This window comes from Hippoglossus hippoglossus, chromosome 21, assembly GCF_009819705.1.
Source record: "Hippoglossus hippoglossus isolate fHipHip1 chromosome 21, fHipHip1.pri, whole genome shotgun sequence".
NCBI classification, from domain to species: Eukaryota; Metazoa; Chordata; class Actinopteri; order Pleuronectiformes; family Pleuronectidae; genus Hippoglossus; species Hippoglossus hippoglossus.
The window spans coordinates 25,017,654-25,040,544 of record NC_047171.1 but is presented as its reverse complement, the minus strand read 5'-3'; the positions used below and the strand labels follow the sequence as shown (position 1 = coordinate 25,040,544).

The following is a 22,891-nucleotide window of genomic DNA, read 5'->3' as shown; positions in this document are numbered from 1 at the left end:
CCAAACTTGCAGCAAACCTTCAGTCAGGCACCCAAATGGTGCACGTAAACTTTGGTGGCTCTAGCTCAACCGCAAGTATAAACACACCTCCATCTTTCACTCGCAGCCGCTCAATGCAAAGCAGGCCTGTTAAAAAGCAGTTCAAAGGGGCCCCTAGAACGGGACCCCGACCGGCTAGAGGTCTGAAATTTGGCACACGCTCTCCACTGGGGCCCACGATGGCTCAGCCTGGATTTCAAAGCTCTGCCTTCTACGGGTCCAAAGTTATAGACGGCGCCCGTTTCAGCCACCGGGGGGTTATAGATCAACCGGCCGCTGCTTGGGCCCCGAAGCACCCAGAAACCCCACATTTTCATCTGGGGCCCCAGGTCGGGCACCTTTATTTTCGTGATCCTAGCTCAACCAGAAATAATTTCCCCACTTGTTTCCATATCAGAAGCTACAAAGGGTGTCAGACTCCCTAAGTCCAAGAGCCTGTATTTTTCCCCAAACTGGACAGGGCAACTTTTTTTCTACAAGGTCTGCGGACACGAGGCCAACATATGTTAACAAGCTATGCGTCTGGAAGGTGCATGTGGTGTTTTCAAAGCTCTATGTATTTCGTGGCCCTTGCGGGAGGCGGGTCATTTGCAATTCACAATGCATGGGAATGAATATCCACATGTTAAATGCCTACAAGTGTCCGGGGCCAAGTTTCAGCCTAAATAGCAATAAAATGTTGGAAACTTACTCTGATGCACTCACATGATACCAAGTATACACATTCTAGCACATCAGACCTGTATCTACTCTGTACGGCTAACTCCTGAAAGAAGCAATGTACTCCTATGAAAATCTAAAAGGAACCCTCCTAAAATTGATTAATTGATACAAAGGTCACAAAAGGTCACGTTGGCCCCTGAGTACTTTTTACTGAAATTAGAAACGCAGCCTGAAAGGCCGCGAGCACGTCGGGAAAGGCCCTCAAGCTGGTGGTAATGGTCCCCAATGTAAAAATGCCTCCAAGTGTCAGAGTGTGTCTTTTGGGCCCCTGTCTGGGCCCCTGAGTAGCTAGAGGGCTGGGATCTTGTATACAGCTTCAAAAGTGATGACCCACTTGTGTTTTGAAAGCTCTGTGAGTTACATGTCAGAGAGACAGAGCCTGTGCCGGTTTTGCTGACAACACACCCAGGGGAAGTTCAGGCCCCTAGGCACCCAGGGGCCCCAAAATCGCAGCATTGCTTCAGCTCGGCCCCCAGGAGGTGCATGCAAAATGTGGTGGCTCTAGCTCAACCACAAGTACCAAAGGAAAGTTGTCGAACAATCTCAGATCACCAAACACCATCATCGAGCGTCTGCTCGAAAACATATGGGTCGAAATCAAGGATGAAGATTTTGAGATCACCCCAAAAATGATGAAACACCTTGACAAATTCGTTTTCAAAAAAATCTGCAAAAAGTGGCACGGTGTTGTAAGTGTGCTGTTTGAATTGGAAATGGAAGACCCAACACTGGACAAATATATTGTCTCTGTCTTCAAAGATCTGCTTGTGACACCACCATAAAGATCCAGCGCCATCAGTAGATTTTTCTCCTCATTGTGCTTCTCCAAACTCTTTTCCTGATTATTTCTGTTTCTTTGAGAATCAAACACTTAAATACACAAAACAGTAAACTAATGAAAAGATATTCAATATATCCTCATTTCTTGGTGTTTTTATTTATGCCTCTTAAGCCCTTACTCCTTTAAAAGAAATGGTCTCTTGTCTATTACAAAAGATTTAGGAATATACATATATAAATATCCATAAATTGTCTGTCATATAACCCCATATGCATCTCTTTTCCACATGACAATGTTTCCTTGTATAGTTTGCTGACATTCTCAACAAGGTTGTAGAGTAGGTTTTTCTAAATTGAAAAAATGAAAGAGTTGGGCGCCAGACAGGGCTTCTTCACCTGTCAAAAATGTTAATATCTCCCAGTAAGAGAGTTAACCCGGATAGCTTATTTACCCAACTACAAAAGGCATCAAAGAAAAAGAAACCACAAACAATCAATTCGGTTAATCAATATATATTCCATTGAATTATTCAATCAAGTTAACAATCAAATCAAAAAGGTATAATTGATAAACAGACAGAACTCATATTGACCAAAATATCCAGTAATCAATGCAAACAAATTCATTTCCAAATAAGAACAATTAACCGTCCATCAAATAAACATATGAAAGAAGCTTCCATTAAGAGTTCATGATGAGTATAGGTCGAGTTCAGATCAAGTGTGAGATTGTGTGTGTGTGGGGAGAGTGTTCAGGAACAAAACCGTTTGTATATAATATGCCATTCAGTTCATAATTCGATTTGTAAAGAGGGATATGTGTGTGGGTGTGTGGTTGTTGGAGAGGGGAGTTAGGGTCCAATGAAAAGGTAAAGTGAGGGAAATGTGTGTTCTTTATGGCGGTCCTTTAATCTCCAGGTAGAGGGAAGATGAGGGGTGAAGTTTCTAGAGGCCAAGGGAATTCGGTGAAGCCAGGAGAGTTTCAATAGGGAGACTTAGCTTGTTTGGTTCATCCAGGAAAGAGGGAATCACGTTCCAATCCGAGCAGGTTAGATGGTTTTTTTAAATCCACTTCAGGCTCCAGGGATCAGGTTTCTTGCCTCATGGTCCAGGACGATTGTGAAATAAATCCAGCCGGTTCTGGGATCATGCTTTCCAGAAACTAGTTTATCTTTTTTATGATCTCCTTCCTACATTTGCTCTCACTTCACATGCTTCCACTCCATGCTGCCTTTGTTTGAATTTCCCTCTTCTCTCTGGCTCACAGGTGTGTCCCATTTATCATCTCCCTCGCCCCTCCTTTTCCTGTTGAGGAGTAAAGGGCCATTCTGTCTTTTTAGTTTTCTCCTTTTCTGCTACAAGGTCATTTATTTATGTTCTAGTTTATATTTCGAAAAAAACAAGTCGGCAAAATAAATCTAAAGGACAAAAACACAACCTACATGATCATTACTAACTTCACACGAACAATCTCCTGAACAAAACTGTTTTAACGACTGAAAATTCAAACTGTAAAGTGTAAATAGAAAACTGTCAGGTAGAGATCAAAGACATCTCATCCTCTTTGGAGAAAAATAGGCAGCAGGTAATTGTTCTGAATGTGTTAGAATATAACGTAAGATTCTTCATGTGTTCAGCCAATCAGGACAAAGTTATGTTGTCACAGGGCTGGTTCCATAGACTGGGTTCCCAGGTTCTGCAGCTGAAGGAGAACAACTGCACGGTCTGATTACAGCTGACTCGCTCCCACAATATTTTAAGGTCATGTGACATGGTGATGTTTTGCAGCGCTGGTAAAAGTCAGACAAAATTTCTAACCAGCATGCATCACGTTAAATCAGTGCGGTGCAGAGTCACATGAAGTCAAAAGAACCCATGGTAGCTACCGCTGCTACAGCAACAGTCAATATTTGGGGGCGTGGCTTGTTGGAAAGCCTGGTGCTATGATGTCAGACTAGCTGCTTAGTTATCTTTGATGTGTGTGTTCTCTTTGGTGTGTGCTATAATCTCATCTCTGATATCTCCTTTGTCCTAGTTGATCAGTGTATGGTAGGTGTAGTACACAGAGAACAGAGAGAGCACTTCCGACAGGAATAGTACGATTTTCAACCCGATTTTTAAAAACTAAGCCAAACAATATCAGAAACATGAAGATGGACATCGACAGCATTCTGCCCATTGTGACGTCCTTTTTCAAAGGCATGACATCAGAACAATGGAATCTTTCGAAAGCAGGCAAACCTGATGTGGCCACAATGACCATACTCGGAGAGAAACTGCTGGAAATTGTCATTTTGATGACACAATCCATCATGAAGGGTCTTGAGAGCACAGCTGTGCCTGTGTCTGAGAAGAGTGTGATTTGCTCTTTGGGCAACACACTTCCTCAGGTTTTTGCACTGGCTCTTGATGTTCCAGATGAGATCAATCTTGTAAGTTCAGAGAATTTGACCCAGTTGACTGCTAAAGAGATTGCAGAGTGTTTCAACTCTGTCCTTTCCATGAGCGTGGACAGTGTGAAGGCAACTACTCCTCGTGTCACACCTCCAAAAAGACTACAAGGTATGATTCAACAGGCCGGCAAAAATTATCAAAGGACTCATGAGGAATCTGAAACGTATGTGTGCACCTTCTAAGAGCAAAAAGAAGGTCTACCAACAACTGGTCAATGAAGATGACAGTCAGTCATCATCCTCATCCCAGAAAACAATCTCAGAAGACAGGGAAAGTATTCTGTCTGCAACATCCAAAACTGTCCAGGAGATCATTAAGGAGGAGGTCTCTCAATACACAGAATCTACTTACGATGAAATATCCGACTATGATTATGATCAGTTGGAATCTGGCTCCACTCTGGAGATTAAGAATGTTGCAGATGACGTTGCTGAGGTGATTGTTGATGAAATCATGTCGCAAAAGAAAGATGATCTAGAAACAGCCCAGAGCACACCCTCTCTGAAGAAAGTGTCTGAAAGGATTAAGACATGCGCTGCAAAGCAGTTTGCCCAAGCGTCCATTTGTCATATTGTGGGCAGACTGAATAACAAGTACTTTGACAGCCTTTACAACCCAGCCTTTGACAAGGTTTTAAGTAGGCAGTCAATGCAATCTGTCATGAGTGATATTGACACTCTGCTTCCAACAGCAGTTGGTGAGATAAAGCAGGGGCAGAATGGGTCTCAATGGATGGATGATATTTTCAGTGGTGAAACCCTCGAGTTAACCAACAAGCTGAATAATATCCTAAACAATCACATAGATAGGATGAGATTTAAGATTACCTCACGACCAAAAGCCTCACAACCACAGTGCACAAGCATAACGGTTTGTCCGTCACGTGCTATCATATCAGCTGACATCCTTGCCATTGTGTGGTGTTTCCTTGGAGTAATGAGGTGGTGGCTTCACACACAGTCAGAAACTCTCACTTCCAGGGTGATAACACATACTTTAGAAAAACCTGTGTCAGAGGGCCCGATCGGTGGGGCTAGTCTGCCTTCGGCACCTGGTAAAGGGTCTGGCTCAGAAAGCAAGGTGACCACTCCTGAATTCAATGAAGAATACAGAGAAGAGCAAGAACCAACAGTGGAAGGAAGGATATTACCCATCAGGATAATTGTTCTGAAGCTGGTTTCGAGGATCTTTGCTAAAGCAAAGTTGTCGAACACTCTCAGATCACCAAACACCATCATCGAGCATCTACTCGAAAACATATGGGTCGAAATCAAGGATGAAGATTTTGAGATCACCCCAAAAATTATGAAACACCTTGACAAAGCCGTTTTCAAAAAAATCTGCAAAAAGTGGCACGGTGTTGTAAGTGTGCTGTTTGAATTGGAAATGGAAGACCCAACACTGGACAAATATATTGTCTCTGTCTTCAAAGATCTGCTTGTGACACCACCATAAAGATCCAGCGCCATCAGTAGATTTTTCTCCTCATTGTGCTTCTCCAAACTCTTTTCCTGATTATTTCTGTTTCTTTGAGAATCAAACACTTAAATACACAAAACAGTAAACTAATACAAAGATATTCACGTTCCAATCCGAGCAGGTTAGATGGTTTTTTTAAATCCACTTCAGGCTCCAGGGATCAGCTTTCTTACCTCATGGTCCAGGACGATTGTGAAATAAATCCAGCCGGTTCTGGGATCATGCTTTCCAGAAACTAGTTTATCTTTTTTATGATCTCCTTCCTACATTTGCTCTCACTTCACATGCTTCCACTCCATGCTGCCTTTGTTTGAATTTCCCTCTTCTCTCTGGCTCACAGGTGTGTCCCATTTATCATCTCCCTCGCCCCTCCTTTTCCTGTTGAGGAGTAAAGGGCCATTCTGTCTTTTTAGTTTTCTCCTTTTCTGCTACACTTCTCCCCCTCTTGACAAGACCACGCTTAGTGGCGGCTCAGAGTTCTGGATCCATTTTTCAGGCTCAATCTAGAAACCTAGGAAATCTTCCTCCTCTGAGCTTTCCTGAAGGATGTCTAGTACTCTTTGTTTTTCCATTTTCTCCAAGTCTTCAGCACTAGGGTAGAAAGGTTTAAGGTTACAGACATGCACCGTTCTTACATCCTGACCGGAATCCTCCAAAACAACTTGATAGTTTAGGGGTCCAAGTTGTCGAACTACACGGTAGGGTCCTTTCCACTTTTTTGCCAGCTTAGAGGTGAATTTCTTCTCAGCATGGGACTGAGGGAAATTTCTAACCCAGACTCTTTGTTTAGGTTTGAATCCAACATCACGGCGGTTTTTGTTGTAGTTCCTCAGTTGCCTTTCTTTTGATTTCCTTATATTTTCCTCAACATCTGCTTTGAGTTGTTTTAGTTAATGGACTACATCATAAACAGGTGCATCAGGTGGGTAAATCTTTCCCTTCAGAACTTTATCCATTGGACTATTGAGCTTCCTACCAATTTGAAGTTCTGCCGGTGTTACCCCTGTAGTTTCTTGAACAGCAGAGTTTATTGCAAATCGGAACTCTGAGAGGTACTGATCCCATTTACCATGATTGTCATTTACATAACATGCTATCATACATTTAAGAGTACGATTCACTCTCTCAGTCATATTAGTCTGTGGATGATATGCTGTGGTAAGCTTGGGAGTCACAGTCCATTGTTCACAGAGTTCACGGAACACAGAGGACACAAACTGGGGACCACGATCAGACAAGATGTAATCAGGTATGCCCCATCTTGTAAAGATTTCCTTCCTTAGGAATTTAGCCACTGTCCTTGCTGTAGCAGTTTGCAGAGGAGAAAACTCAACCCAGCGGGTAAAGTAATCTACTACTACTAATAGGTATTCCTTTCTTTCTGAACTTCTTGGTAGTGGACCCATAAGGTCAATGCCTAACATCACATTAGGGCCTTTGACAGAGGTTTGTTGCATCTTTCCAGCAGGTTTCTGATTACCTGCTTTGATACTTTGGCAAATAACATAGTTTTTTAAGAAGTTCTTCACATCTGTCCACATTCCCGGCCAATACACTACTTCATAAAGCCTTTTATAGGTTTTGAAGATACCTGCATGTCCATTTAATAGATTCTCGTGATAGTTTTCAAGTATCTCCTGAACCAGACTCTGGGGAATGTAGAGCCTATAGTGGATCTGATTTTCTGCCATCTGTTTTTTGTGATATAGTTTATCTTCCAGGACAACAAAATCCTGTTTCAGTTTTTGGTTGTCAGCTAGCTGCTTCATGATTTTCTCCACATTAGGTTCTTTATGTTGCTCTTCCCAAACTTTTTCCAGGGAAATAGGGATATTCCCATCTTTTTGATTAGAGTACAGGCAGCACTGGCTGAAAGGGGGGATCCTCGAAAGAGCATCAGGAGCAACATTTAGTTTTCCTTTCCTGTATTCCACAATAAAGTCGAACCGTTGCAATCTTAGTGCCCATCTGATCAAACGACTTGTGGTTTTTGTTGATGAGAGGACCCATTTCAAGGCAGAATGGTCTGTAATGACAGTAAAGAGATTTGGCTCCAGATAGTGTTGCCATCTTTCTAGAGCCCAAATTATTGCAAGGCACTCTTTTTCTGTTAGAGTAATTTCTCTCAGCTCGGTTTAAAGTTCGACTGGCATAAGCAAGAACGACTTCGCTTCCAGTGTCTGCTCTCTGCGTCAACACAGCTCCAAGACCTGTATTACTTGCATCAGTACAGACAAAGAAAGGAAAGTTAAGATTTGGGTGGCCTAAGATAGGTGGTGAGATCAAACTGGTCTTTAGTTTGTCAAAGGAATTCTGGCATGCTTGACTCCAGAAGAAAGATCTTCCTTTTTTCTTGAGATCATTTAAGGGCTCAGCAATTTTTGAGAAGTCTGGTACAAATTTATGATACCATCCGGCAAGCCCCAAGAAACTCTGAACCTCCTTGAGGGTGTTCGGTGCTGGATAGGACCTAATTGCCTCGACTTTGTCAGGATCAGCACTGACTCCTTGACCAGAGACATAATGTCCCAGGAATCTGAGTTCTTGCAGGCAGAATCTAGACTTCTTGAGATTTATGGTCAGATTAGCTTTTTGGAGTCAATCTATTACAGTTCGCAGACGTTCAAAACGCTGAGTCACAGATGATGAATAAATAATTATGTCGTCTAGATATACTAAACAGATTTCTCCCTGTAGGCCCTCCAGGACTTTCTCCATTACTCGTTGAAAGGTGGCTGGGGCATTCTTGAGACCGAAAGGCATGACATTGAAATGATACAAGCCAGAATGAGTGACAAAGGCAGTTTTTGCTTTACTGCCAGTATCCACTATTTAAATCAATTGTGGAGAAAAGGGAGGCTCCAGAAAGGGACTCCAGTATTTCATTTATGTTTGGGAGAGGATATGCGTCTGTTTCAGTGACAGCATTGACTTTCCGAAAATCTACACAAAATCGATGTCCCTCCATCTTTTTTCGGTGGTAGGACTACAGGGGACGCCCATGCAGAATAGGAAGGTTCAACAACTCCAGCAGTAATCATATCTCTTAATTGTTCTTTTACAATGGCTTGCTTACCAGGATTCATCCGGTTAGGCCTTTGTTTGTTGGGTACACAGTTGGTAGTATAGATGGTGTGCTGAAGAATATCAGTTTTTCCAGGCTGATTGGTGCAGACCTGTGGGTTAGACTCAAGGAGCTGTCGTAACTGTTTCTTTTCTCCATCTTGCAAGTGAGCATGTGACACAGCAAGGTTGATGTAATCTTTGGCTTCCAGTCGCACCGGTTCCAGAGAGAGAATGGGAGGTGGAACAGAGCTTATCAATGAAAGATTCCATACTGGACTGGTCTTTGACGTTCGGATGTTTGATTGATTTTCATGAGCTCTTTTTCCTGGGGGATGGGCACTGCCTGGTTGAAAGGGATAAGTAACAGGGGGGTTGGACTTGAAACTGTATACATTGTCAGCCACATTGATTATCATACCGACACTACAAATGAAATCAAGACCACGAACCATACCATAGGCTAGAGCTTCTGACCCAAGTACAACTGTAGGTAGAGTGGACACTTGTCCTTGAAGTTCCACAGAGAGGTTTTCCCATCCAATAGGAGTGGCGGCTTCGCCATTGGCCAGATACAAGGGACCTTCTACCCATGGCTGGAGGTCAGCCTTTGACCCCTTTAATTCCACCCAGAGGTACTCATGAATGAGAGTGTAACTGGCTCCGGTGTCAACTATGGCTTTTCCACGCCAAGTATCAATGGAAATCGGCACAAGGAGTTGATGGGGACTGGATGAGGTATCAAGAGGTTCGCATGTTGTCTCTGAATTTGCCACAGTTGAGGTTTCATGCACTCGTTGAAATATCGGTTGGACAGGTTTTTTGGATTTCACAACTGACACAGAGCCATTGCCAGGCAGACCTTTTGGTTTTGGAGGTCGGGGAGGGTGCTTAGGCACCTGCTGCTGGTGATAATTAGTGAAATTGCCAGGTGAGTGGTAATGTGGACAGGAACCAGGAGGGTGGTTTCCTTGACATCTCCAGCACAAAACTAAGTGTCTGGTTTGATTTTCAGGTTGAACTGAGGTGATATTTTTGGGAAAAGGGTAAGGATTTCTAACACCCATTCTCTGATTGTATCCAAGATGTTGTTCATAATCTCTTTCTAGTTGGTGACCCGGGAGAGAAAATCTTCTGCCTCTACCTCCAACAGTGAAGAGAAGAGAGGGCCGAAATAACTTGGGTTCCGGACCTTCTTCACAGGGATCCAAAGACCTCTCTTTGGTCATCTTATATCTGGTGAGATGTTGAAATTCTGATTTTCATGACTGTTTAGATGATTTCTCAAATACAAAATCAAACATAAGAAATAATACCTTTAAAGGGTTTTATTTGGAACGGGTGTATTAGTCATTCTCTCTGGATTATTGTGGATTAATGATGTTAATCTGACTCGTCCTTGTGGCAATCATCCTAGTTGATGGCATTTTTCCTGTTTTGCCGGAGAAAGAAACAAGGATTCGTGGAGACGTCCACGTCTTAAATTGAGTGTTCAAGGGAAATTGTAGGTGTGCACGATTTCATACACTTAATTGATAAGGATGGGTAACAAGGGAAGTAAGGGACTTCAAAACCCAGAAAGTCCAAATGGTGGGCTTTATGGTTGCAAGAGTGAGGACGGGAAAGTGTGACATTTTCTTCCAATATGGTCCAGAGACTTTGCTTTTCCTCATAACAGGTCATTCATTGTCAAAAAATTTAACTTTTAAGAGAGAAACTCCTCGAGAAAGAGGAAGAATTAAAAAGCAATAAAAAAAATTTTTTTTAAAAAAGAGAAAAAATAAATAAATCAAGGTTGCAATGTGGAAAGACAGAAGTGAATAAGAAAGTGTCTTGAAAAGTGGGAAAAAGAGGCAGAGTGTAGGGACAGAAAACAAACATTTAAACAGATGGCTAAGGTTGATAAGAAGGAAACTGAGAAAGTTGAAAAGAAATCATAGATCTCTGTATTCTCCATTACAGGGTGTGGCAGTCCTCGCCTCGACACCTGCCTTCCTCCTCACCTACGACAAAACCCTCCTCCATATGATGTGCAGAGACCAGACTCCACCAATCAACGATCAGGCCCATCTCAGACTCCACCCACCACTCTCCCAGTCTATGGAGACGGGGCAGCGGGAGGACTGAATGATGACGCCACCTCTTCCTCATCTTTAGGCCCCACTGACTTTGCAAAGATATGTCCGCACTGTGGGGGAGACCTCCGTCTGACTTCACCAGACTGGGATGATGCGGTTAATGCACCATACGTCAACGTTCTCAACACACTCCTCAACGCCCTGAGGACCGCCTTCCCCAATAAAATTGACATGTCCAAAATAACAGGGTGCAAACAACAACCAGGCGAAACCGTAGGCGATTTCCTCACACGTCTGACCGTCCTGTTTAATCAACACAGAGGCATCCCCATACCTGACACCCTTGGCAACAAGCCAGGGGCTTATGAAACACATCTGAAACAGGCCTTCCTGAATGGTCTGCTCCCCCCACTATGGGCAGATGCAGGCCACACCTGCATTGGGCTTGAGGATGCTCGCTTGACAGAGGTCAGATGTCATGCTGAACATGCTGAACGTCAACACAAAGAAACCAAAGACAAAACTCAGCAGAAAAAGAATCAACAACTCCAGAAAGCACAGCTAACCATGATGCAGGCTGTGTCAGCCCTGTCAAGGCCACGCAGACAAGATAACGCTGAGAGCGGAGCCAACTTCACTGTACCAGGAAGAGAGGGGCGCGGACGTGGCCGTGGGCGAGGCTTCTCTGTACACTGGGCAAGGGACTGCCCCCAGCAGCGAGAGGAGGGGGAGACAAGAACTTTCACTGCTGACTGAACTACAGAAAGTGAGGAGGGGGCAGACGGGGGGGAGATGACCCATCTACCCGCCGAGGATCAGAGAAAGGGAAGTGAACCACACACACACACACACACAGAAGCTAAAGCAATGAAGAAATCGCTTGCTAAACTAACCGCACACACACACACACACCAGAGCAAACACAACTTTGTGGTTCTTATGTTAAGTACAATAGTGATGCTTTTAAGAAAATTCCTCAACTCGAACTGTGTGTTAACGGTCACAAACTTAATTTCATGGTCGACTCTGGTGCAGGTTATTCTGTGGTTAGGATGTCAGATTTGCCCACATCTCCCGAGATGAGTGGTCACTTTATATTCTCTCAAGGTGCCAGCAGTGCCACTGTAAAAGAAAATTTCACAAAACCTCTCAAATGTGCCGCTCGGTTTGACAAACATCCCATAAGGTTTGAACATGATTTTCTGTTGTCTCCCTGTTGCCCAATTAATCTATTAGGAAGAGATGTGATGATTGTGTTAGGCCTCAATTTAGTATCCTCCCCTGATGGAGTGACAGTTACGCACAATTCTTCTTCACAATGTCACAGACCACACATGAGCAGCTGCTTGTATATCAGTGGCAACTTCCTATAAATGCCTCCACTGATCTGCTCTCCAGGTCAGGGTCTCTCGACACCCTTTTTCAGATTTTATGCACACTAATTCACTGCATTGCACTTCACATGTGACAGACACAGCAGATCACGTTTATGAATCTCTGTTTTTGCCTTTTCCTGATGATTCTCTGAAAGTGTCCAATATTTTTTGGTCTGGTTCCAGAAGTGCAGCTTCTGTCTCACTCACTGACCAGCAGATGGCACTGTTTCGCGTCTCGAATTCCAGCCCTCACATCTCGCTCTCCAAGTCCCATGATGACCAGTGGCAAGACTTAGGCCCATTTGTCAGATCATGCCAGGCTGCCGTTGATTGGCAACCCACAACCACGCCTGATGTAATGTATTCACCCAGTCTGAGTGCATTTGATCTAAAAATGTCTCCAACCTTCTGTTCTCCAGCCACACGCTCATTTGTTGTGACTGAAAATCACCTTCATTCTTATGCAATGTTGTCCAGCCCCTCTGATGTTTCTCCTTTACTTTCAGATCTGCCTGAACAACCCAGTCTCATCAGAAAACGTACACCACCTACGTTGGTCCACTTGGAAAAACGTAGTATTCTCACAATTTGGCCTCTCAGATTGTGAGATACCTACGTTTTTGTCTGCCCATTGTTTTGCATTGGCCTGTGCCCACGTCACGTGACTCTCAAGATCCCGTCTGCGAAAACGAAAACATGGCGGACATTCCTTGTATTTTCAGATAAAAATGTCATTTTATAATATAGTTTGGGCATTAAAATACATTCTGACACCATTTCTAGCGAGAAATATGCTCTTTGCTTCCACAATCTTCAGCCAGTTCATGCTTACGATCTATATTTTATTAGTTATCACGAATATTTTTCAGATCTCGCCAGAAAAATCGTAGTAATGTAACGTTTTTATCGTTGCTATGGTGGTTGCTGTGAACGCTGCCATGCCGTAAACCACGTCGTAGCGTGCTGTTTGAATCATCGTCTGTGCGTTGCGTCGTTCAGTGAGCGTGAACGTTATTCACGTTATTTGATATTAATATTTGATGACAGATTACACCTCTAATTCGAAGGATCTAAGAAGTCCCCGCAACTACATTCATACCGAGGCGGGCCCGAGTGCGCATGCGTGAGCGGACCTGTCGTGTGACTGTCGTAAATAAGTTTTTACGGTCCATTTAACACAAAGCTACGTCATAAACATGGAGCGCTTGGAAGACGACGATGTTATAATCCTTCTGTCAGGTAAGTAGTTTATTTTGTTTTGTTTTTAAATATTGTAACGATCTGGGTTTACAGTCCGAGTGCTGACACAGCGAATGTGGAGTCTGTCGATACAGACAATGGATGCTATTCATTTGCTAATATTCTATTGTTTGTACTCAGGCTACGGCCCATTGTAGCCTGTGTTACCTGGGATGTGAATACATGGTTGGTGAGACCAGTTCCAGACGCATAGCTCATCATTGAGGGACGCTACAATATAAATATAAACATAAACAGATCATGTAATGGTATAAGGAAAGTAACAGAAACCACGAATCAGCCCATAAAATAGTTCTACACGATACAGTGTAGGGTGCAGGGTGAAAGGCCCATTGTGGGGCCTTCACTATACATTCATTCTAAGTTTTGAGAGCTTCCCTATTTTTGGAGTGTGATAGTTTGATTTCGTCTTTCAAATTAAGGATGGTTTATGATTGAACTTTGATTTATGAATGCTTTAGATTAACAAGGGATGTATTTGTCTACCATTACTCCACAATATCAGATCAATTTGGTTTAATATATAGTATGCAATATGACAATAATGTTTTCAAAACAAGATGTTCGGGCGTTGCGATACAATTTAAGTAACAATTGGTATGTTCTGTTTTTTAATCAAGGAGGATCCAAGTGAAGCTACAGGAGTTTCAGCAACGTCAAAAACTGGGACCGAACAGTTTGTTTGGCTTGATGAGGAACAGGAAGGGCAGCCTCTCCCAAAGAGAAGGAGACCTGGAGAGAAACAGAAGCCGGGTTTAAGCCACTGCCACCATCCACATACATCGAGGAAGATGAGGGAGAGAAATTCTCCTACCCTTAAAGAGGTACTTTTAAGTTACATACCACAAACACCATTTTATATAATATACTAAATATATATTTTGTATTAAATCCCCAAAGTACGCTGGGTGAAATATAAGTTAATATCACACTGAAAGAATACCTCCGCTGACTAACGTTGATGTTACTGGAATTTAGTACATCAAATTATTTTTCCCTTGCTTCCTAGAATGGTTGATTTTTGACCAAGCATGCTTCCCTGCTGTGATTGTTCAACTGGGAAAACAACTTTTTCCACAGGAAGGCAAGTCAATTTGATTGGAAGGAATCTAAATGTTTTTTGGGGAAAAAAATGTATGCAGTAATGTCATTTAAGATTGCTTGTGCATTGAAATAATTGCTTTTTGTCTTTGAATTTCAGGGCGATACACTCAAAGACTTTTTCAGTGGACATTGCTGATCTAGTTGAAAGTGGGTACTGGCCAGCAACTGTCAATTTTAAAACCTTGTATGCAGTGGATTGGTTCACTAAATATGAGGATCTCAAGATTGCGGCTCTGGGAATGTCACGGCAAGCTTTTGTTAGCATGCCTGAACATCGCACAAAAGTCTTAGGTCGGTGAGTATAAAATGGAACTAATTACCCACTGCTTGCAATATGTTTCCCATATATTTACTATAATATAGTGTTGGATTTTTGTCTTTTTCTAGCAGATTAAGATATGTGGGGATACCATGCAGAATGCATTACTGGAATAGACCTATGACAAATTTGAAGTTGAGAGGCTGTCTCAGGTGCAGCATTCAGTGCCCTGCGTGCACACCCTCCATGTTGGCTTTTGCAGTGGATGGGATCCGTAAACTATACGGCTTTAAGAGCCAACCAGGGTAAAAAATTTAGAGTGCCATAAACAGTACATTTGTAAATATGTATATATTTTTATATGTTTGAGACTTGATTGATTTTTTGTTGTTCTGGCCAAGGATTCTGAGGTGTCTTCCTTGGTTGACTACATCCATGAGACGACAAAACACGTAAAGTTATATTACATTGTCCCTTATTTTACGACGCAACGTTTTCTTGTACCCTACCAATTTTATTTATGAATAATGATGTTTGGAAAGTAGAAAACAAAAACCCCACCACCTTCTGAATTTATCCTTCTCCTACGCACCTGTCGCCTGTCTCACGAAATAGATGTGCAAAGTTTTCCTCTGTTATGTATAATGATGACCCCATCAAACATCATGTTAGCAATATTTACACCTTTTTAATTTATACTGTTTATTTCTGTCTACATGTGTGAATTTGCCTTCATTAGTTTTAGAAAAGAGCGATGTATCGGTCAGTGGGCGGCAGCACGAGACTCACTAGTCTGTAAGTAGACGAAGGCGTTGAGGTTGCTGTCGGCCATTGTTTTTTTGCTTAAGGGACTGAATATGTTCCGTGCAGAAATATTTGCACTTCCCTTATATCTACAAAAACTGCTTGCTTCACAGACTGCAGTTTTGTTTTGCTCCGATGTGGTGTGCAAATACTAGCCGTATCTGCAAAGGGTTGTGCAGCATTAACATTTTGTAACTCTGATTTTGTTTTGACAGACTGTGCAAAGGACCTTGAGAACATCACCACTCTACAGGAAGACACAGTCCAGTAATGGGTGTCAGATGTTCAGCAGTGGACGACAGGTACTGTGGAAAAAATGTATGTCATTGTTGCACAATGTCCTTTGACTCTGTTTACACAAGGTCTACACAAAAAGGTTTGATTGTAAACTGATATTGGCACTAATTCATTTTATTCTCCTCTTCACAAGGACCAACCAATCAAAATGACTTACAGAACGCCATTGAGGACTCTATTTGAGCATTAAGCAGCAAAGATTTCAGCTGTATCGTCAGGCTGGTGAGACAACAAGATGCCAACTTTAATGCCAATTTCTTTGTGTAACATACTGTGACAAAATGTATTGATTACTATTTGTAGATTGTAAAAATAGCTAACTCATTTATAAAAAAAAAAAAACTAGAATTACCGCACTGCGGTTGTATGACTCCGCTAACCATTGCAGTTTCTGTGTACATATCTCTACATACCTTTTCTCATATAAATGTCACTGTAACCTCGACAACTGAAACCGTAAGATGAGGTCATTGTGGCCTTGACCTTTTGACTTTAAGGCAAATAGTCAGATGGACAACCCGAAAACATACAGTTATGCCTCCGGCAACTGGCTATTGCAGAGGCATTCAAATGTTAGTGTTTGGTTTCACATTCTAGATGGCAATAAGCAGAGACATCAACTCAGGAAAAAGATTTCTGTAGAAAAGAAAGCCTTGTATGTGTGTATATATACATACACACAAACGCACTATTAAAACGTTTTGTTTTTTATCATATATTCTCAGGCAGTACTGAGGCATTTACGGAGACGGGAGATGAGGGTCTACTCTGCGTGCTCAAGAGAAGATTGCACAAAGTTCAAGCTCAGCAGGCTGCAGTGGGTCCGACATATTCTGGAACGGCAACAATGTCTTTGGATGACTCCTCCTCTGAAGAGGAAAACATGGAGAGTTACTTCTTCGCTGCTCAAGAACTGCGAGTGCTGTGATTAGGTAAACGTGTGAATAACTCTGTTGCTGCACTGCTACTGTTGCTACTCCCTGGCAGCCTTAGGAAGGCCTTAGCTTTGTGTTGGGTAGCTGTTAGCTTTAGCATATTTAGTGTTTCGTGGCCTGTCTGATGTTTATCTTTAAAAAAAAAAACAATCAGAGGGAACCATCTTCAGAATTTAACACTATGGTTTGTTTGTGTCCTTCAGTTCTTCTCAAGTGAAGCTGTACCACTGTGCTCCAGCTCCACACTCCCTCCTGCAGCCTCCGCTCCTGATGTTAACTTCCTGTCTCCATCACACCAAGCAGCAAACCTGGAGTGACAGAACTTTCTCCATAGCTGCCCCCTCCCTCTGAAACCCCCTCTCCCAAACACTATTTTTGTATTTTTTTGCATGAGAATTGTTGATCATATCATTTCCAGCAACTGCCTTAATGTAATTTTTGTGCATAATAAATGACATTGATCATAACATATTGGGATTTCCTTGCACTTCTACACCATGTTATTGGCAGATAAGATGCTGATTGAGTTAAAGCAGTGAATGCTCTGCTTTAAGCAAAATAAACACAAAAGGATCAAATGGATTTGAAGTAGAATGGGCACATTACATTCTGTAGAGAGTACCTCAGCTACTGAAGTCAGAAAATTACTTTCTTTATCTGAGGTTTCAGTCATTTATAGTCACAGCAAAGCACAGGTCTGGTTGTCTAAGTGGCGCCCATATCATATTGTTTAAGATGTGTAACATCAAGCTTGTGTATCAGTGCTAAATACATCCAGTCATAAGTCAGAGTCCACCCTCTTGTTTACACTAAAATTAGGTGACCCAGATGTTTCACAATGCAATCTGATAAGGTCATATGAGAAACATTCTTAACATCAAAGAAATGAACACAGCAGTACAGCAATAGATGTTTCACTTTAAATCAGTAGCTGGTAAGCGGTAATGAGGCAGGGGTTTCTATCAGAAATCATTTCTGGGACATTACTTTAAAAGATCTCCAGTATAAGCAAATATGTTCTAAAATTGGTTTACATCCAAGTGTGAGGCTGTCCCACCACTTGGAGTGAAGATATAGTCCAGGTATGAACAGTCAAAACCTCAAATCACACCCAGTACGGTATGGTTCAGGTGACAGTAGGTGGAAGGTGAAGGTCATTTCCATGAGCTCAAGAGAAACAATGTGACGTCTTAGTAGTTCATATTTGGGTCCTCTTAAAACATGCACCCACTAGGTACTCTATACTGTAATCCTGAAAACCAGGGACCATGCTGCATTGGGGTCTAGGGGAAGGGAGTAGCAATGTTAAAAATCAAAGGGAAGACTGTGATATGAAAAGTGTTTCACAAGGAAAATTAGGTCTACACTTGCCCAAATTGAATGCAGATATATGTATCAAGTCAGATGGATACCATAGATTTATACAGAGTCAATGTCATTGGTAGTGAAAGTAGAAAATGAATACACTAAGATACATACAGTATGAACACATAAAAAATGTTCAGAAGTATTCAAAATATATCATGCAGAAGAGTATTGGTGTAAGTATATGGACATAATATATGGACACAAGTATAAATATTGTTGTGAGAGAATACATAAGTAGTCCAGAGAGTATGTACACAGTGTGTGTGGGGGAGGGGTGGCTGCAAGTTAGGGATGGTGGTGGTGGTGGGGGGGGGCCTGTGGGATGACAAAGTCATCACCCGCCCTACTCTCCCTCTGATTGGCTAGTAATCCTGATTGGCGCCAGAGCTATGTATTGGTGTTTAGGAATGAGGACCGTCAGAGTTAGGGTCAGGGGTTAGCCAATCAGAACCAGAGTAGGGGGCGGGCATTGTCATCATCGCAGGAATCCTGACACTCTCCACAACAGCTGATGCTCCTGGACAGGTATGGGACGAGAAATTATGAATTTTAATATTTCAGTATTGAAAAGTATTAGGCATTTGTTAATAATTACCATGGAGCAGAGTTTATATTGGTTCCTAACGTTTCAGTTTGGTGTGAAACGTTAGGAATGTATAGTATAGTGTAGTGTGTATGTGTATACTAACTTGAATGTGAAATCTCAACATATAGCTCAGTCTACTGCAAAAGTCATAAACACCACATTTAAAGCATAGATCAAATTAAGTTGTATGGATGTATTTTATTTATATGTATTGAAAATAATGAATATGCTAGTATGCACCACAAAACATTACTCTGTTATTGTGTTTTTGTTCCATTGAGGTTGGAGTAACCAGCATCCCTCCACTCACCAACCCTCCATCATCCCTGCCAACCAGCCACCCATCAGCCAACTGGCGGCTTGTCCTCTCAACCAACCCTCCACCAGTCCTGACATGCAGCCTCCCAGTGCCATGTTGAATCAGGGTATGTTGTGGTGACATTTTTAGAAAACGAACACAATAACGTTGTATTTTTATTAAGGTGTTACACAAGTAAATAATACATACATGTAGGTCAGAGTAACTAACCTTTGAAATCTTCCTAAAGATGACTGATGTTTGTGAACTTTGTTTCTACAATTGTCATGACACTACATCACATTATGTAAATGTGAATTTGTTTTGCTAGAGTTGTGATATTGTGGTAATAAATTGGAGTATTATATTCATATATATATATCTGAGTGTGTGAATGGATATGATCCCTAAAACTGAGCTCATCATTCATGTTTACTCTTTAGATTTTTTATCTTTTCACATATTTTTTGTGGATTTGGACTCACAAACATATGTCGTAGGGCGACTAAAGTGAGAAAAGTGAGCAGCGGAGTCTGTGTTTGTGCGCCGTTACCTTTCCCTCAGATTCTGGGACTATATTAAAGAAGCTGTGCAATTCTTTTATATAATCATCCATTTATAGACATCAATTTGGCCCGGGACAAGCGTGATTACTAACAATTTTTTAAGGAGGCAGTACGAAATTTGACAGAGCCGGCGCACAATGAACTGAATATCTTTAATTTATTATCTAGGGCAGCAGGGCTCCATCTAATTGGCCAAATATATTGACATGCAGAGCGTGAATACATGGCACATTGAACACCATTTATCGCAGTCCAAGCAGTCTTTTGTGATATGTACATCGCCCATGTTGATATTGCGATGACCGTAATTTTTAGATATCTTGTACAGCCCTAGTGTCTATGATTTAAAACCCATAAGCATGATCTGTTTTTTTCCCTGTTCTAAAGCCAAATAAGGTTTGCTGCCATCTAGTGGTTATTTCTTTCCAACCAGCTGAATAGTTAATGGGTTTGAAGTCATCAGCGGATAATGAGATGAAATGTTGCTGGTCAACGTAATCATGTTATTTTTGCTGATGATAAAGCCAAGGGGAATCATGTCAAGTTAAAAGTGCACAGGAAGGAACCCTGTGGAACCCCAAACACTATTGTTTTTTGTTGGAGTGGAAGTCGACTGTTAATCGATTAGTTGTTGCAGCCCTAGATTGACACACCCAGTTTTTTAGCATTTCCAGTAGGTTCCCATGATCTCCATGATGCATGTGCTAAATGCATAGCTTAGGTAGGAGTATTAGGATGTTCACTGACAATTGATTATCAAATTGTGCAACAATGCTAATATTAAAATATATGAGGTCAGATTGAGAGTAAGTGTACTCTTGTTTTGCTCTTTCAGAAGCAACCATTCAATCACTGGAGGAGAGAAGTATTACCCGGTGAAGAAGGTACTGAAAAGCAAAAGGTTGAAGGTTTTATTTGTTGTAATTTGAGGTCAAAAAATGTAGTTGTAATATACAAAAAAATGTTGTACTACAGAGATACTAACTGGATTTACAATCACCACAACTTCAAACTGTAAAGTCATCTGACCATAGGTTTGCTTTTAATGGTAAACATGTTTTAATGTGTTTCAGGGGAACGTAATGGAACTGGTGGAGCGGGAGCCCTGTTCCATGTGGTATGTACAATGTCTCTTAATTGGATTTGATTGTCCCTAAAATTACTTAATGTTTACTGCAATATTACAATTAAGAAATTAGTATTATATATCGTTAGTTTTTCTTATATAACATTATGCATTTCTTTACTTTTATGTAAATTGTTGCTGCTAATGTGGTGCTATTTATTTATTTGAAAAATATTTTTAAAAAGACAAGTATAAACTATTGTCTTGACAATTGACTATTACAATAATCAGGTCATTTACACTAATCAGCTTACTGTGTGCATGTTAAATGCATATGGCATTTATAGCTCGCTGTGTTTCGTTGCCCTTCTTCCTTGTCAAGTTTTGAATTCCATTCAATGCTAATGTAAAAAAAATTCTTGGTTAATTACAGTGGGAAGACGTGGCGCTTGCAGTGTGTGCCAAAGGAGAACACCGGGAGTTGACATACATACACACAACATGAATATACACAAAACGCATACACACACACAAATGTGACATAAAAGGTTCAATGTTAAGTGTTTATTTTTCAAGAAGTTTTTGTTAATATTACTTATATATATATATATACACATATACATATATATATACACATATATATATATATACACATATATAGATAGATATATAGATGTATTACAACAGAGCATGTCAATATATATACAGTATATATACTGTATATACAATATATACTGTATATACAGTATATATTAATAATGTAATATTACTATTATTTGTATTTGTTTAATTGAAAAGACTATCTTGCTGTTTCTTTAGCTTACTGTTAATTTATATTTTAGGAATGTAGTCAAATTTGTTTTGTATGTATGGTACATTAAAAACCCTTCAAACCCCAACGCCTTGTGTGAACTGCTGAAACCATTTGCTGCTGGAATTGTTTGCTGAATTTTATATATAAATTATATAATTGATTTAGCCCTTGCCTTATACAGTATGTCTATCATCTCTATACAGTAATACAAAATAAAAAAATTAAAATTCAAGTAGACAGCAGATTTGTTATTATTCATCGCTATACAGAGCACATGAAGATTAACAGTATGTACAAACAACTCTTTACATAGCAGAAATACAAATACAAAGTTATAAGAAAAAAGTAAAGATAAAAAATGTATTAATGATATACGAAAAAGAATCTTAATGTTCATCATCAGTCCATATCAAATTTATCAAATACACAATAGGCATATATACTGTAAAAATGTGCACTCGCTATACTAAGCCGTCCAAGATGACAGGTCCGCTCACGCATGCGCACTCGGGCCCGCCTCGGTATGAATGTAGTTGCGGGGACTTCTTAGATCCTTCGAATTAGAGGTGTAATCTATCATCAAATATTAATATCAAATAACGTGAATAACGTTCACGCTCACTGAACGACGCAACGCACGGACGATGATTCAAACAGCACGCTACGACGTGGTTTACGGCATGGCAGCGTTCACAGCAACCACCATAGCAACGATAAAAACGTTACATTACTACGATTTTTCTGGCGAGATCTGAAAAATATTCGTGATAACTAATAAAATATAGATCGTAAGCATGAACTGGCTGAAGATTGTGGAAGCAAAGAGCATATTTCTCGCTAGAAATGGTGTCAGAATGTATTTTAATGCCCAAACTATATTATAAAATGACATTTTTATCGGAAAATACAAGGAATGTCCGCCATGTTTTCGTTTTTGCAGACGGGATCTTGAGAGTCACGTGACGTGGGCACAGGCCAATGCAAAACAATGGGCAGACAAAAACGTAGGTATCTCACAATCTGAGAGGCCAAATTGTGAGAATACTACGTTTTTTCCAAGTGGACCAACGTAGGTGGTGTACGTTTTCTGATGAGACTGGGTTGGCCTGAAACACTGTGGGCAAAGGACAAATATAATGTGGGCAAAATCACTCCAAAATCTGATTATAGGCCATGTAAACAACAATATCCACTCAGACAGAAAGCAGTGGAGGGGATATGTCCTGTTTTTGAATCCTTTTTGCAGGCTGGTGTAATTGTCCCCTGCCCTGATTCATCGGTCCGCACTCCACTGTTCCCAGTTAAGAAGATCAGAGACAAAGGTCAACCTACTGAGTGGCGGTTTGTGCAGGATCTGAAGGCTGTGAATGATGCTGTAATTGCTCGATCGCATATTGTTCCCGACCCATACATGCTGCTTTCCCAAATTACGTCTAATGCAGGGTGGTTTTCGGTTGTAGACTTATCCAATGCTTTTTTGTTAGTGTTCCTGTCCACAGGGACAGCCAGTACTGGTTAGCTTTTAATTTTGAAAACAAGGCC

General features: G+C 41.1%; 1 long non-coding RNA gene across 2 annotated transcripts; it reads left to right on the top strand.

The window, feature by feature from the left end:
- Positions 1 to 18,413: 18,413 nt before the first annotated feature.
- LOC117754523 lies at positions 18,414 to 21,081 on the top strand. 2 transcript variants are annotated; one of them, XR_004612444.1, is made up of 4 exons: positions 18,414 to 18,544; positions 18,887 to 19,030; positions 20,543 to 20,586; positions 20,969 to 21,081. It is a non-coding gene; the product is annotated as an uncharacterized LOC117754523 (long non-coding RNA). The 2 variants fall into 2 exon arrangements; XR_004612443.1 differs by lacking the exons at positions 20,543 to 20,586; positions 20,969 to 21,081 and adding an exon at positions 20,305 to 20,338.
- Positions 21,082 to 22,891: the final 1,810 nt, after the last annotated feature.